Here is a 13589-nt window from a genome sequence, read left to right on the forward strand (position 1 = left end):
ATTATGCCAAACTTTAAGAAGATAGTCATCCTTAACAAGAGCAAGAATAAGCCATCACAGACTCAGACTTTGTTAACATTATTAATCTGTTCCATGCCTTATTCCAGAAAAAATATAAGGAATATCAGCAATATTGTTACTATTCAGTCATTAATGCAGCCAGTTATTCAGCCAGTCAGTTTATTTAGAGAGGTCTTGCATGTTTGTAAGGTTCCAAATACAGTGTCCATCTGATACCCAGGCATGTTAGAATATGCTCAAAGAACTTGGTACTGTACCTTATTTATGCATATATTACTATATATAAATATAAATACAGAGACATATCTGTGGATATGTATATATTTTCATATAAAAATACCATTAAGAAACTTTTATACTTTATAAACTAAATGAAATTAGTTGGCTTGTTATAAATTTCTTAAATTTTATTTCCTGTGTTGTTCCATTTAAATGAGAAAAAAGGTCTTCAGATTTATTATTGAAACAAATGTGTTGGTTATAGTACCCATTTTATTTTCTTTGTTGTTCTCTAATTCATTTGCCAAAACTAATGTAATTGCCAGATTCAAAAATTAAGGGTTTAAAAAATATCTTTCCCATTTTTTTTTAATGATTTGCTTTACCGAGGAATTGTGCAGTGTATTCCTTTCTATTCACTTATTCATTTCATGATTTAAACACATGTACAATGTACAAGCAATACCCACAACAAGCTCATGGTTGAATGGATAAAGCAGACAAAATGTCCGTAGTGAGACAAGTCCTGTAATACAGATAAGTTAAGCCTAGACCCTTGGAGGTGGATTACACAGTTTCCAGTAAACTCTGTGGTTGGGAGGAAGTGGTTGTGACTTCAGGAGAAGGCATTAGCTACATTATCCAGGTAGGAGGAAGGAAGGGTAAGTTTTTAAAATGCAAAATCTTAGAAATATGAAAGAACTAGTGCATGCTTTTAGATAGGTGGGAGGGTAGATTATTCAAGTTGGCAGGTTGGTATAGTTCCAGTGAAAGGTATTTGTAAGGAGGGGAACTATGAGGCTCAGGCGGTATTCACAGATGTGCTTATCACTGGTCTTGTGTGCCAAGGTAAGGAACAAACACTACAGGGAGACACAGAAGGCTTGGAAGTTAACATGGTAACATTCAAATCCATGAGTGAAGGCCTGAATATAATTAGGAAATAAATAAATAAAAGGAAGAGTGGCAAGTTAGGAAGCTATTTCAGGAAGCCAGGTGAGAATACCTGAAGGCCCTGGCAGGGGCAGTGTGGATGGAAATGATAAAACTCACTGGCCAATTGGAGGTCAAGGATGAAGCAAAAGACACATCTAGGATAATTCCCAGGTCCTTGTTTTGGCAATTAGAAAATGTTGAAAAGGGTCAATGGAAGAACATATGAATTGAAAGATTGTGCTAAGAATTTCACCTAGAAAATAATACTAAGTGGAAAAGTTGACAAAAACGTGACAGGAAAGTTAGACATGAGTTGAAGTATTCCAACATAAATCTAAATCTGACAGCTATAAGATAAGAAATGCAACATTCAGAGAGTTGTCTGGGAACTTGGAAAAATCAAGGGAGATTATGAATCTTAGAGTATAGACAAATTAAGCAAAAATTCACATCGAAACACAGAGCAGTGAAATTGTCAAGCCTCAAGTCCTAAAGAAAATCTCAAAAGCTTATCTGCAAAGGAGTTTAAGATTGGCAAAGACTGTCAGCAACAACAAATAGCAGAAAGCAATGCAGTAGGCTCTTCAAAGGGCTGAGGGATCCTAGAATTCTGTACTCAGCTGAAGTCAAATTCCATAAAGAATGAAATAAATTTTTCAGACATGTATTAACTGAGAGTTTACTGCCCACACAAATTTGCTGAAATGACTAGTAAAGGACATACTTTTGAAAGCAGAAAAAGAACCCAAAAAGAAAGGAGAGCTTAGGACTGGTTTTAAAAATGTAGATAAATATCTGCATGGAAACTTTTAATTAACTCTTGATAGCAAAACATGCACCAAAATTCTAGACTAAAATGATAAATGGGAAAGGTGGAAGTATTCATTAAGTAGTTATAGCATGTTAAATTCTTGTGTTTTGGAAGGAGAATTGATAACATGGAATAATTTTAAACTTAGAAAAATTTTAAAATCTGGCAGTATTGAGTCTTACCACAATGTGGGGAAATGAATGTATTTGTACACCAGTGAACATGTAAATTAATCCAGCCACGTTGGAGATTTTGGCAATACTTAATAAAACGGATGATATGCATGCCCCATAATTTTCAGATATATACTATGAAGAAACTTGCCAAAGCATTTGTGACAGTGACTGTTTTTTTTAATACAAAATATAAGCAGGGAAAGAGTGACTATTTTTAACAGCTTAATTTTCATCACTACAACAATAGATACATAATGATGGCCCATTTATAAAATGAAATACTATACAACAATTAAAATGAGAGCATATGAATAAATCTCAAATGCAATGTTAGGTGAAAAACAACTTGCAGAATATGATATTATGTACATTTTTTAAGAGAACAAAACATTATAGGTATTATTCATTAATAAACATGTGTTTAAAGGACAACATGAATAGGAAGGATATATACCGGAATACTATGGCAGAAGGAAATAGGGGGAAAAATGCAAATGGGCTTTCAGCTCTTTCTGTGGTATTTTACTTTTTTAATGATCTGAAGAAAATAGTACAAAATGTTAAGATTCTTTTAAATCTTTTGGGAGAATAAGTAGATGGCCATTATATTTATGATTGGAATGTCTTAAAAATGACTTGATGTAAAAGAAAAGCTGTAAATAACTAGAATTTATGAGCAAGGTAATGAGACCAAGTACTGGATCCTATGTTCAATGGCTCTTCATATTTTCTTTTATATCAAGGATACTTGGATATGAAAGACAGTGGGAAAAGTTTGGTATTTTCAAGATTTGGGGATTTCTCTTTTCCAGAAGGAGAAAGAGGAATAAAAATCCTAAAGAATTGGTTTGGTGCCCCTGACATCTTATTTAATTGGCAGTGTAAATGTGGTGGGGACATAGGAGGTGTCTCTGCTCTCGTAGCAACAGAACTTGGTTGGGTTGTAGTGAGACATCTAGGCTCTCAGGTCTTTGGTGTAGCCTCAGGGACAGCAAATGCTTAGTGCTGGGATAACTTGGCAGCTTTGGTCAAGGAAATCAGGCTAGATGATGTTCAGAATGCAGATTATTAAAGCAGTATAAATTTTCTCTGCTTTTTACCAACAAAAATTCTGTTTTTCTTTAGTACTCTACTATTTACAAAAAAATCAAACCCTTTTGTTTGTACCATGCGATTTACCAGATAATTTGCCTGGGAAAGCTCAAGACCTCATAGTCAATCATAATTCTGTCTTCTTCTGAAACTATCTCTTCTCCTAAAATCAAGATTGGCTTTCATTAAGAAGTCAGTATAAATCTAGTTTAAAGTTAGGGAAAGCAAAAAAAGACCAGAGTGTACCTCCTGTGTTCTCTCCCGGTGTAGTGTGTATGATAGCAATGTTCTCAAAACACTTGTTTCACCTGTCTTGTCTTGAGACAAAATTATAACTTTGACCTTGTCCTTCAAGAGTCATTTCTGGAGACAGTTGCACCTGCCTTTGTGGGACTCCTTCTCTGGACAGGTCAGAGGCTCGAGTCCCAGGGCTTAGGAAGGGGTCCGATCAAATAAGCCCCAATGCAATGGTCATACCTGAAGCCTAGGAAAATTGTAACTACATTTCTAGACGGGGATCACACTGGTCTTCTCAAAGGCTAAATAATTTATCAAGTGGGGAGGAATGTTAGCAAAGTGCAAAAATAACATCTCTTTAATAAAAAAAGAAACCCCAAAACATAGAGAATACATGTAGAAACTTGTATTCCATGTAATCCATGTTACCAGTGGATTGATGGAAACCAATGAAATTGTCCTTTCTTATAAAAGCACACCAAACACAGAAATGCTGTTGAAAATACCTCCAATTTTACAGAGTAAATTTTTCTCTTTGGCGTTTGCATAACATGAGGACGTGAACAAACACATACATCCTTCAACCGAGATTAGAACAGAGGAAAGAATGTAGCAATACTTGTTTTGTGGCTCATAGATATTTACAGTTCATTTTTGAATAGTTACAGTATTCACCCCAGGATAGGATAGTCCCAAGAAATGCACTAGAAAGTCAATAGTCAGCACTTACTTTTACCCTAAAAAGAAATTTATATTTCATGATTTAAACGCAATAGATCCTGGCATTCAACAAATACGACATCTATGATCTCTTCTCTGGTTTTCACAAGTGTCCTCAGAAGTTGGTTATGTAGAGCTCAAATTTTGTTAAATTACAAGTTAGAAGTCAGTATATGAGTGAGCCTGCATGGCTACGGTTCTCATCTCAGTGGTGCTTTGTGTTCTCTGCCTGTGGCCCACAGCAACTCATGTTACTGGCTTTAACTCCTGTTAAAGGCTTCTGTGTATATGTGTCCACATGTGTGCACATCAATCAATCAAACAAGAAAGAAAACTTTCATGGTTTTTTTTTAAAATGTGATTTGAGGATGTGTACAAGAAATATATAATCCTTGGTGAAAATGCATTATAGGTGTAGGGACAAGCGTGTTCATCCTCAGTGACAAGGGAGGGAGAATTTTAAGCAGTCAGAAGTAAAAATGAAGAGGGCTTACCAAGTTTTTAAAGCTACAGAGAGGTCCAACAGCATATATAAGTAATTCACAAATTTGAGTATTTTTGATGGTCTTAGACCATATCTTAGGCACCGGAAAACACAGATAGAGCAAAAAGACCAACTAAGATAAACAAGAAAAGTACATAAAAGGCCACTAAAATAATCTCTGTGCATTACAGATGAAAATGAGTTTGGTGATCTCATTATTTCCCATACGTCTCACCACAAAATTACTTTATTATTATTTTAAATGTCGGCCTAAAGTGGAATCAGTTTTGAATAAATCGATTTGAGCTGATTGGGTTGGGTTTGGAGCAGTTACAATAAATTGACAAAAAGGAAAGGTAGTGGGGAATAGCGGTGTGGTGATGTCTCAGAGGGACTCGAGACTGTAGTGCTGTTGGCTGACTCCAGAGAGTTATGTAGGGTTCCCAAGCACAGTGGAAAAGCCTACTTATTAATGGAATATTTCATGAGTTTTTTTTTAATCATGAGAGCCTTTTGTGCTCTAAGGTATATTTCCAGGGAACACAAAACAACTGTAAATTTGTGTTCATTTTCTTTTTATAAACAGGAAAAATAGTTTTATTCATGATTCTTTAGAAAAATGAAACCTTAGTAGCTATGATAATTTCAACAAACATGAATTTTTAAAGTAATATTTTAAATGATAAAATGCCTTCATTGCTGTTTCCAAGCAGTAATCCTTGTGATAGAAATGAGAGTTATGTGGAAGTATTTAAAATGATTGCTGAAAGGAAAGAAAAGCCTATGAAATGGAATCTAGCTGAAAAGTAAATAAAAATTATGCACATTTTCACTCCTGTGTCATCCCAAACCAAAAGTATAATCTAAGATTTTGCAGAGTAATAGAAATTTAATGATTGTGACTTTTACCCCACAAATGTTAATTTTACAATGTAAGTCAGGATGTAATTTTTTTAGTAAAATGTGAAATGGACACTTTTATCATTCTATTACAGAATCTCTTGCCAGCTGGGAACTACTGTGACCATTCGAAGTAGAGATCTGCATTTATTCCCATCATCTTCATCAGTAAATATTACATTTTACCATGTACAAGGGAGTATAACTGACATCGTCACTCCCCTCAAGGAGTTAAGCATGTGCTTAACTCAAAATAGAAAGTGCAAAAAATGCTGTGAAAATATACGAATACAAAATATGGATATTTTTTAAAAAGAAGAAATTGCATTTCATTAGCAAATGAAAGGCAGGTTCATGAAGAAGGTGTCATTCTGTAGGAAGGGTAGATTTTTGTTGGCCAAATGGTGAGTGGAAAGGAATAGCCAGACAGAGCTGGGTTAAGGGGCTTTGGAAATAAGGCTGATCAGAGTTCCAAATGAAAAATGAGCTATAGAATGGTTTTGGAGGTGCTGAGGAACTTTATTTGTTAGGTGGTGGGAAAAAGTTAAGGATTTCAAAGTAAGGAGTGTCTTAAGGACACTCCTGCATTCATTCAATTACTAGAGAAATGCAATATAGGACGAAAGTGTGTAACAGGACTTTGAGGAAGTTTGGTGAGAATCCGTAGAAAAAGAAAGAAAAGAGCTCCAAAAAAAAATATTGTGGGGTAAAAGCAAGATCAATTAGCCGATCGAATAAGGGGAACAAATGAAATAAATGAGAGTTTGGAACCTGGGTGACCAGGAGAATGATAGGTCTGTCAGTCGAAACTCAGATACCAGGAAGAAGGGTAGGACTTGTGTTTGAAATGATTTTTGAACAGGCAGGTGAGGTGGTCAATATGATGCTGGAAATATGACACTGACATTAAAGGAGAGGTTACATCTGTGACATGGATTTGATATTCATCCCCTCTGAGATAGTAATTAAAATTGGGGAGATTGTGGAATTCTGTGGAATTGCTGAGAAACTCACCAATAAAAAGGCAGGAAGAAAGGGGTAGGTAATGAAACCTGCGGTGGAAACTAACATTTAGGGGTATACAGAAAGAGGACACAAAGAAGAAGATAGGAGGATAGGTGTGATCAGAGAAAAGAACCCAAAAGAATAGTTTTATCACAGAGATAGCAAATGTTTCTCTGGCCAGACAGTATTTTATGACAAGCCATATGGTTTCTGTGATAGCCACTCAATCCTGCCATTACAGTGCTGGATAAGCCAGATGTAAAAATAAATGAGCATGCTGAATAAAACTTTATTTACAAAAGCAGGTGGCAAAGCCCACAGGCCTTAGTTTTCCCATCCCTGAAGCCAAGGGAGGAGAGAGTTTTAAAAAGAAGCTGGAAATGAAAATGAAGAGGGATCACCAACAGTCTTGAAAGCCGTAGAGAGGTCTAACAGCATTCTAGCTGAGACGTGGACCTTGCACTAGGGAATTACAAGAACATTATGAGGTTATTTTTTAATATAATGGTAGCAGAAGCCATTACACTGTCAAGTGCACCGATAGGAATTGGGGGAAAACGTGAATAAGTTGCATATTATATCTCCACAGTACCAACATCGCAAGATTTACATAATTGATTGAATTTTTAAATCTTCATTTGGGGTTCTAAGGACAATCACAGTTGCTGCTCTCCTGGAGAGAGACAGTCTCATTGGCTGGAGCAAAAGTAAAGGAAGGAAGAAACAGGGAAGAGTGGAAACGGCAGTAAGTGGAGTGGGACCTGGATGGTTGATTCTAACCTTGGAGTTCACCATCCTTTGACGGAAGCTCTACTTACCTGTGAACATCTCTCTCACCCTGTGTCTTGATAAGCTAACGAAATAAGCCATATATCTGAACAACTGAGATTCTGAAACCAAACAAGGTCAGAAGATCAGCTGGCCAAATATATCATGAAGGGGCCTGCTTTATAGCCCTTCATGTCATAAAGCCCCGAGTGTTAACTGACTGTGTGCAGCCAGCATGCGGTGAGCAAAGAGAAAAGAGCGAGTGCAGTTTTTAGAGAATATTAATATTAATGTCACTTATTCCCACCAGTGTGTGTCCAGCTGGATCTCCCTGTGCTCCAGGCTCATATAGCCAGGAGGATCCTTATCAAGTGACATAATTCAGATTGTGTCTTCCTTCTGCTCAATGCCCTGCAATGGCTTCCTTTCTCACCCACAGCAAAACTCGGAATTCTGACATTGGGCCTTCAAAAGGCCTTCCACATTCTGCAACCCCTCCTCTATCTCTCCTCTCTCTGTCCTCATCCACTTTTTCCTCCCTTCGTTGGCTCTAGCTTCAGGACCTCAGGCACTTAAAACACACTCCTGTCTCACAACCTTCCCACCTCTTGTTGCTCTGCCTAGAATGCCCTTCCTCCCTGCAAACCGAATAACCTACATACTACTCAACTCCTCAGGCCCTTGCTCAGATATTGTCTTCTCCATGAAGCCTTTCCTGGCCACCAGCTCAAAAATTGTCCACCTGGCTCTCAGCGGCCCCATCCACCTTCCCTACTTCATTTTTCTATGTGGCATTTACTGTCTGACAGCGTGTGTCTTGTCTTATTTATTATCTGTCTACGCCCAGTGTGAAAGCCGGAATTTTAATCTGCCTCATTCATTGCTCTTTCCCCAGCCCCTAGAAGAGTACTTGGTACCTCGAACGTGTCCAATAAGTATCTGCTGATTGAGTCTATAAATTAATGGTGAGGGTCAAGAGAAGTAGTAGTTTTATATATTATCCAATATGTGTTCTGCCTCTGAAATGGTATTTTCAGTTTAGATTCATATAAAGAGAAAACTGCCTAATTTGAATAGTCCAGGAGATGGGGAGAGATTTAGGAGTGTTCTGTAAAGGGTTGGTTGAAGAAGCAGTGAATTTGTTGTCAGGGTGAAACGAAATGATGATTGACTACTAAATGACAGGCTGGGGACTAAATGCTTTGCGTATATTGTCTCCTTGACTCCTCACAGCAGCAGTGACAGAGGAAGAAACTGAGGAATAGCAGCGTGAAGTTAATTGCCCAAGGTCAGATGGTTGCAAGGTGACAGGGCCAGAAGTCACCTCATATCTCTGAAACCAAAGCTATGTTTTTATCCAAATGAATCTCTGTGACCTTCCTTTTTGGAACAGTTCCTTATACAGTGCGTTGGGGGAGGACTCTTCTGCCCACTGGTACTGTGAATTTCCACCCTACATACTCCTCCCCAAACATTCATTGTCCCTTTTCCCCTCCCCCCCCCAATCCCCCACTGCCCTCTTTTCTATGATAAAGCAGCAGCTCTCCTGGAAGCCAGTGTTTCTCTAACTGGGACATGTTTCCGCCTTGGCAGGGCGAACAATTAGGGCATCTGCAGGTAGCAGGCAGCCTGTCAGGGGCTGAGGGAGGGACAAAAGAAAGCCCATCAGCCATGCGGGCCCTGCACACGCAGCTGCCTCGTCCCTTCCATCTGTGGGTGTCCCTCTCCCCTCCAGCCCCGATGATGAGTGACAGGCAGGGGTTCAGCGTCTCCTTCTGGGATTCATTCCTGTTAGGAAATGGTAGTAAGTTTTCGTCTGTGTCCATAGATTGTTGTATAGTGCACATTTAATATGGGGACTTATGGGGAAATGTCCTGTCCTTTATGAATAGGCACAGTGGGCAGATGTATTTCAGTAGAAGTTAGAAGAGCACTTAGTGCTTTGATAGCACCCAGGCTGGGGTGAGGGTGGGGGTGGGAATGGACATTAGTGTGTCCGTGTCTAGCCACTATTACATGGGAGGAGAAAAAGCCAAGTTTAAATGCCTCATGTCAGTTAAAGGGAGTCAAACGTGAAATATAGCTTTGGGTGGCCACTTGGCAGGGAGAACCCACCCACATGAGCCTCCTCTCAAGTATGAGCTTGAGAGAAAGGGTGAAAAAACTTTGCTTGCTACAACCAGATGGCCCCTTAGGGGAGACGAACCCCGCCTGAGCAACACTGAAGAGTCAGAGAAGAAGGCTTGAAAGTCAGAACACCTGTAAACATCTTTGACATGTTTTGAATTGAAGGCAGGGCGCGGTGGCTCACGCCTGTAATCCTAGCTCTCTGGGAGGCCGAGGCGGGCAGATTGCTCGAGGTTAGGAGTTCAAAACCAGCCTGAGCAAGAGTGAGACCCCGGCTCTACTATAAATAGAAAGAAATTAATTGGCCAACTAATATACAGAGAAAAAATTAGCCGGGCATGGTGGTGCATGCCTATAGTCCCAGCTACTCGGGAGGCTGAGGCAGCAGGATTGCTCGAGCCCAGGCGTTTGAGGGTGCGGTGAGCTAGGCTGACGCCATGGCATTTACTCTAGCCTGAGTAACAAAGCGAGACTCTGTTTCAAAAAAAAAAGTAAATAATGTATTAATTGAATGCAGTATGTAGCTTTTATTTTCCTTTTTTATATTAATATCACACTTAAATTTATATCACTTAAAAGCAAGTTTGGCTCTTGGGAGAAGAGAGGAGAATGTTGTTAAAAGATAAAATTAAAACAAATCTAATTTTGTTGCTCTTAATTGGCTTTCATTTGCAATGCTAGGATCGAGCAGCAGTCTGGACCAAAAATGGTTCAGAGTGCTCTGCCCCCACTACAGGTGCAGCTTGTATTTATAGACAGAGGAAAGGAAGTGACATACAGAAGACAGAAGTGAGTTATTAGCTCTATTGGTTCAAGCTCAGCATTTGGCTTAATGGATCCTGGTTTGAACAGTTGGCTGCCTGTGATCCACTGAAACTCGACTACTGTGATCGGCCATAACTCAGCTACTAGTTACAAGAGTAAGGTTGCAGTCTGTTTGCACATCAAGTTAGGTTAGGGTCACCATGTACAGAGAAAACTTTAGGCCAAAATATGTGTGAACATTTAATATTTAATTCATTTTAACAGTGATAGGCTGATTGTCATTGTAGTGATAGTTTGTCCACATCATTGCTAGGAAATCTCTGGAAGGAGCCAGGGATCAGTGGTGTATTGATTTCGTATTGTTGCCTAACAGATCACCTCCAAATTTGGTAAATTAAAATAGCACCTATTTTATTTGCTCACAATTCTGTGGGTTAAAAATTGGGGATTGGTTTAGCCAGGTAGTTTTCATGCCAGTCTCACCTAGGGTCACTTATATGGCTATAAGTCATCCAGATACTAGAATGTGGCTGGTCAGTCTAAAATGGCACACATAAGTGTCCAGCAGTTGGGATTGGGGACTGCCAGTTGAGCAACATGTCTCTCAAGATCTCCTGAGCTGCTTCGCATGGTGTCTAGGTTCTAAAAACAGCAAGAGAGAAGGGAAACCCAGTGTGCAAGTGCTTTTCAAGCCTTTACTTCTGTCATGTTTGCTAATGTCCAGTTGACCCCCACAACAAGCCATACAGTCAAACCCAGAGTCCTTGTGAGAAGTGGCCACACAAGCGCATGGATACAGGGACTGATTTATTGGGGGGGGGGGGGAGGCTTTATAGCAAAAATGTACTGCAGATCAAAACTCACAGTGCCCCAGAACACCTCCAACTGAGAGCAATGGCATCTCCCCCAGCAGTGAGCTGGATTACCCAAAACTGTCTGATCCGTTTTTCATTTAAAAAGAGTACAATCTCAAGTGTAAATTCTTTTCACGTGTTTATAGATTATCTCCTGCTCTCTTATTTAGAAAAGTAAAGAATTTTTTTTTTTTTTTTTGGTTCTGGTATCCAGGTACTTTTCTGTTGTCTCTAACTGGGCACCTAGAGAATCAGTCCTTCCTAAATAGGCTGAGAAGCTGAAAGATAATGGAGGTTAACTAGGGTAGATGTCCCTGTTCCACATTTAATAAAAATAGAGTGGAATTATGCAAGTATGTAGATAAGCTAATCATCTGACCTAATCAGCAATGCAGATTTTAAAAAGCCTTTCTAATTACTTCCTCGGCTTGGCTGAAGGTATGGGTAAAAAGAGTTTCCCAGCATGATGGCAGCAGATGTGTTTCATAATATTTATTGAAAATATTGGAAAGAGATCCTCAATTATGATGCTCCTGAAAAGCACATCAAAAAGATATCGTATTTAACATATTTTAAACTTTCATTAAGATGTAAACATAACATAATTTAGATGATCATGTAACGACTTTCCCACGAGTTATTTGGAATCTTTCGTACAATTAGGCTTTAACTTTCGAAGCCAGGTTGCTTATTGGTTAACTGCCTGTATCTTCCTTGAGTTGTAATACTTACCTGTGAGAGCTTTACTTGTCTTGGGCAAAATGGGACCACCAGAATATTCTCTTGCCTTTGGCTATTTGGTAATTTGGTATCTTGGCAAAGGCATCTTAGTGCATGATGTTTCAACAACTTTAAATGTTAAATTGTTGACATTTACAGGCGTATGTAACACCACACAATATGTGATTTGGAAGCCTAGATAGATCTGATATTCATTTTCTTGGCTGGCTTTAAATAGTTATGAATGGCTGCTAAATGACTCATTCTAGATCATGATTGCCCAAAAAGAAACTATGAATTCCTGACTGAAATGCCTGGATCATCCTTGGGTCCTGTGCTATGTGAGTTGTTCATCTTTACCTTCTATTCTGTGAGTTGCTCAATATCTTTCCAGAACATTCTTTTTAATATCAGTTAGCCTGAGCCAATTTCTATTGCCTACAGCCAAAACAAATCTTAAATAATAGGATGCCTTCAGGTGCTATTGGAGTGACTGAACAGTTAAGCCGTCTGGTATCAGATGGTGGTGGAACTGGTTGCTTTGCCCTATAAAGAGTTTCTCCAACATCCCTGTTCTAGGGAATCTTCTCTAGAGATCAGTTGGGAAATAAGGTCTTTTTGCGCCCCAGTGTGTGGTGCAAAGAAAATATTCAAAAGCTCTTGATGAATGTTACTGAATAATTCTTGGCGTTTGAAGAAGTGAATGCTGTATTTGAGGAAACTGAATGCAGAATCACATGATAGTGAATTGTTTTATTTGAAGAGAGGGCCAGAAAATATGGATAATCCAATGTATGACAGTTTCTTTGTTAGTGATGATGAAACTAGGTTATAGTTACATCATTGAAAGTCATAAAATGTAATACTCTTATATTTACAGATTCTTCAGTCTCTAGATCAGCTTCTCAACCTGGGTACTATTGATGTTTAAGACTATTAATTCTTTGTTCCGTGTATTGTAGGATCCTAGCAGCGTCCTTGGCCTCTGCCGCCTAGATACCAGTAGCATCCTTCCTCCCCCTTCCACTGCCCCCTGTTGAAACAAACCATAATGTCTCCAGATATTGCTAAGTGTCTTTGGGGGGACAAATTTGCTGTGAGTTGAGGAACACTGCTTCAGGTTTTTTGAATGATTTTCTCTTTACTTCAACCAGTAGTCACCAAATATTTGCATTGTACAAAGCACATTTTGGTATATTTATATTTACAGCAGAATGTATGTCAGATACACTAGTACACACTAGGTTTAACAGATATAAGTTCCTTCTTAAACAAGTTAAGTTAGAAATAGGTTGAAACTCTCAGGTATGGTTTTTCCAGCCATATTGTAAATATTAGGTACAATCATCAAAAATACCTTTTTATGCATAAAAAACGGTGAAATACAAGCAATTCCATCTGGTTCTACCTAATATATAATACGCAGTAACAAAAGAATGACTTCAGACAGAAGAAATGAAATTGTAAATGGACCCAAATATCATTTTGACGACGATTTTACCTGCATTTTGCTTTTCTTTGCAAGCAATAGTGGTTTTAGAAATGTTACGTAGTCAGCTTTGACGAGCAGCAGTCTGGTTGAAGCTGAGTGTGTCGAAGTTGCATATTTTAGCAGTGCAGTTGTATAGCTAGCCCAGTACTTTCAATTGAAAAAGTGTGCTTATTTTGTGCTTGAAGTGACTGCTGATAGAAATTCTGGGCGGTGTTTGTTGAAGCTGTTCATAGGGAAAAGGAGGTAGAAATGAAATCTAATT

At 38.6% G+C, this 13589-nt stretch overlaps 1 protein-coding gene across 4 annotated transcripts in view; it reads left to right on the forward strand.

Moving 5' to 3' along the window:
* Positions 1 to 13589, forward strand: part of KLF12 (KLF transcription factor 12) — a 589204-nt gene that overhangs the window by 451138 nt on the left and 124477 nt on the right. The window lies entirely within an intron of this gene.

This window comes from Microcebus murinus, chromosome 13 (genome assembly GCF_040939455.1).
Source record: "Microcebus murinus isolate Inina chromosome 13, M.murinus_Inina_mat1.0, whole genome shotgun sequence".
NCBI classification, from domain to species: Eukaryota; Metazoa; Chordata; class Mammalia; order Primates; family Cheirogaleidae; genus Microcebus; species Microcebus murinus.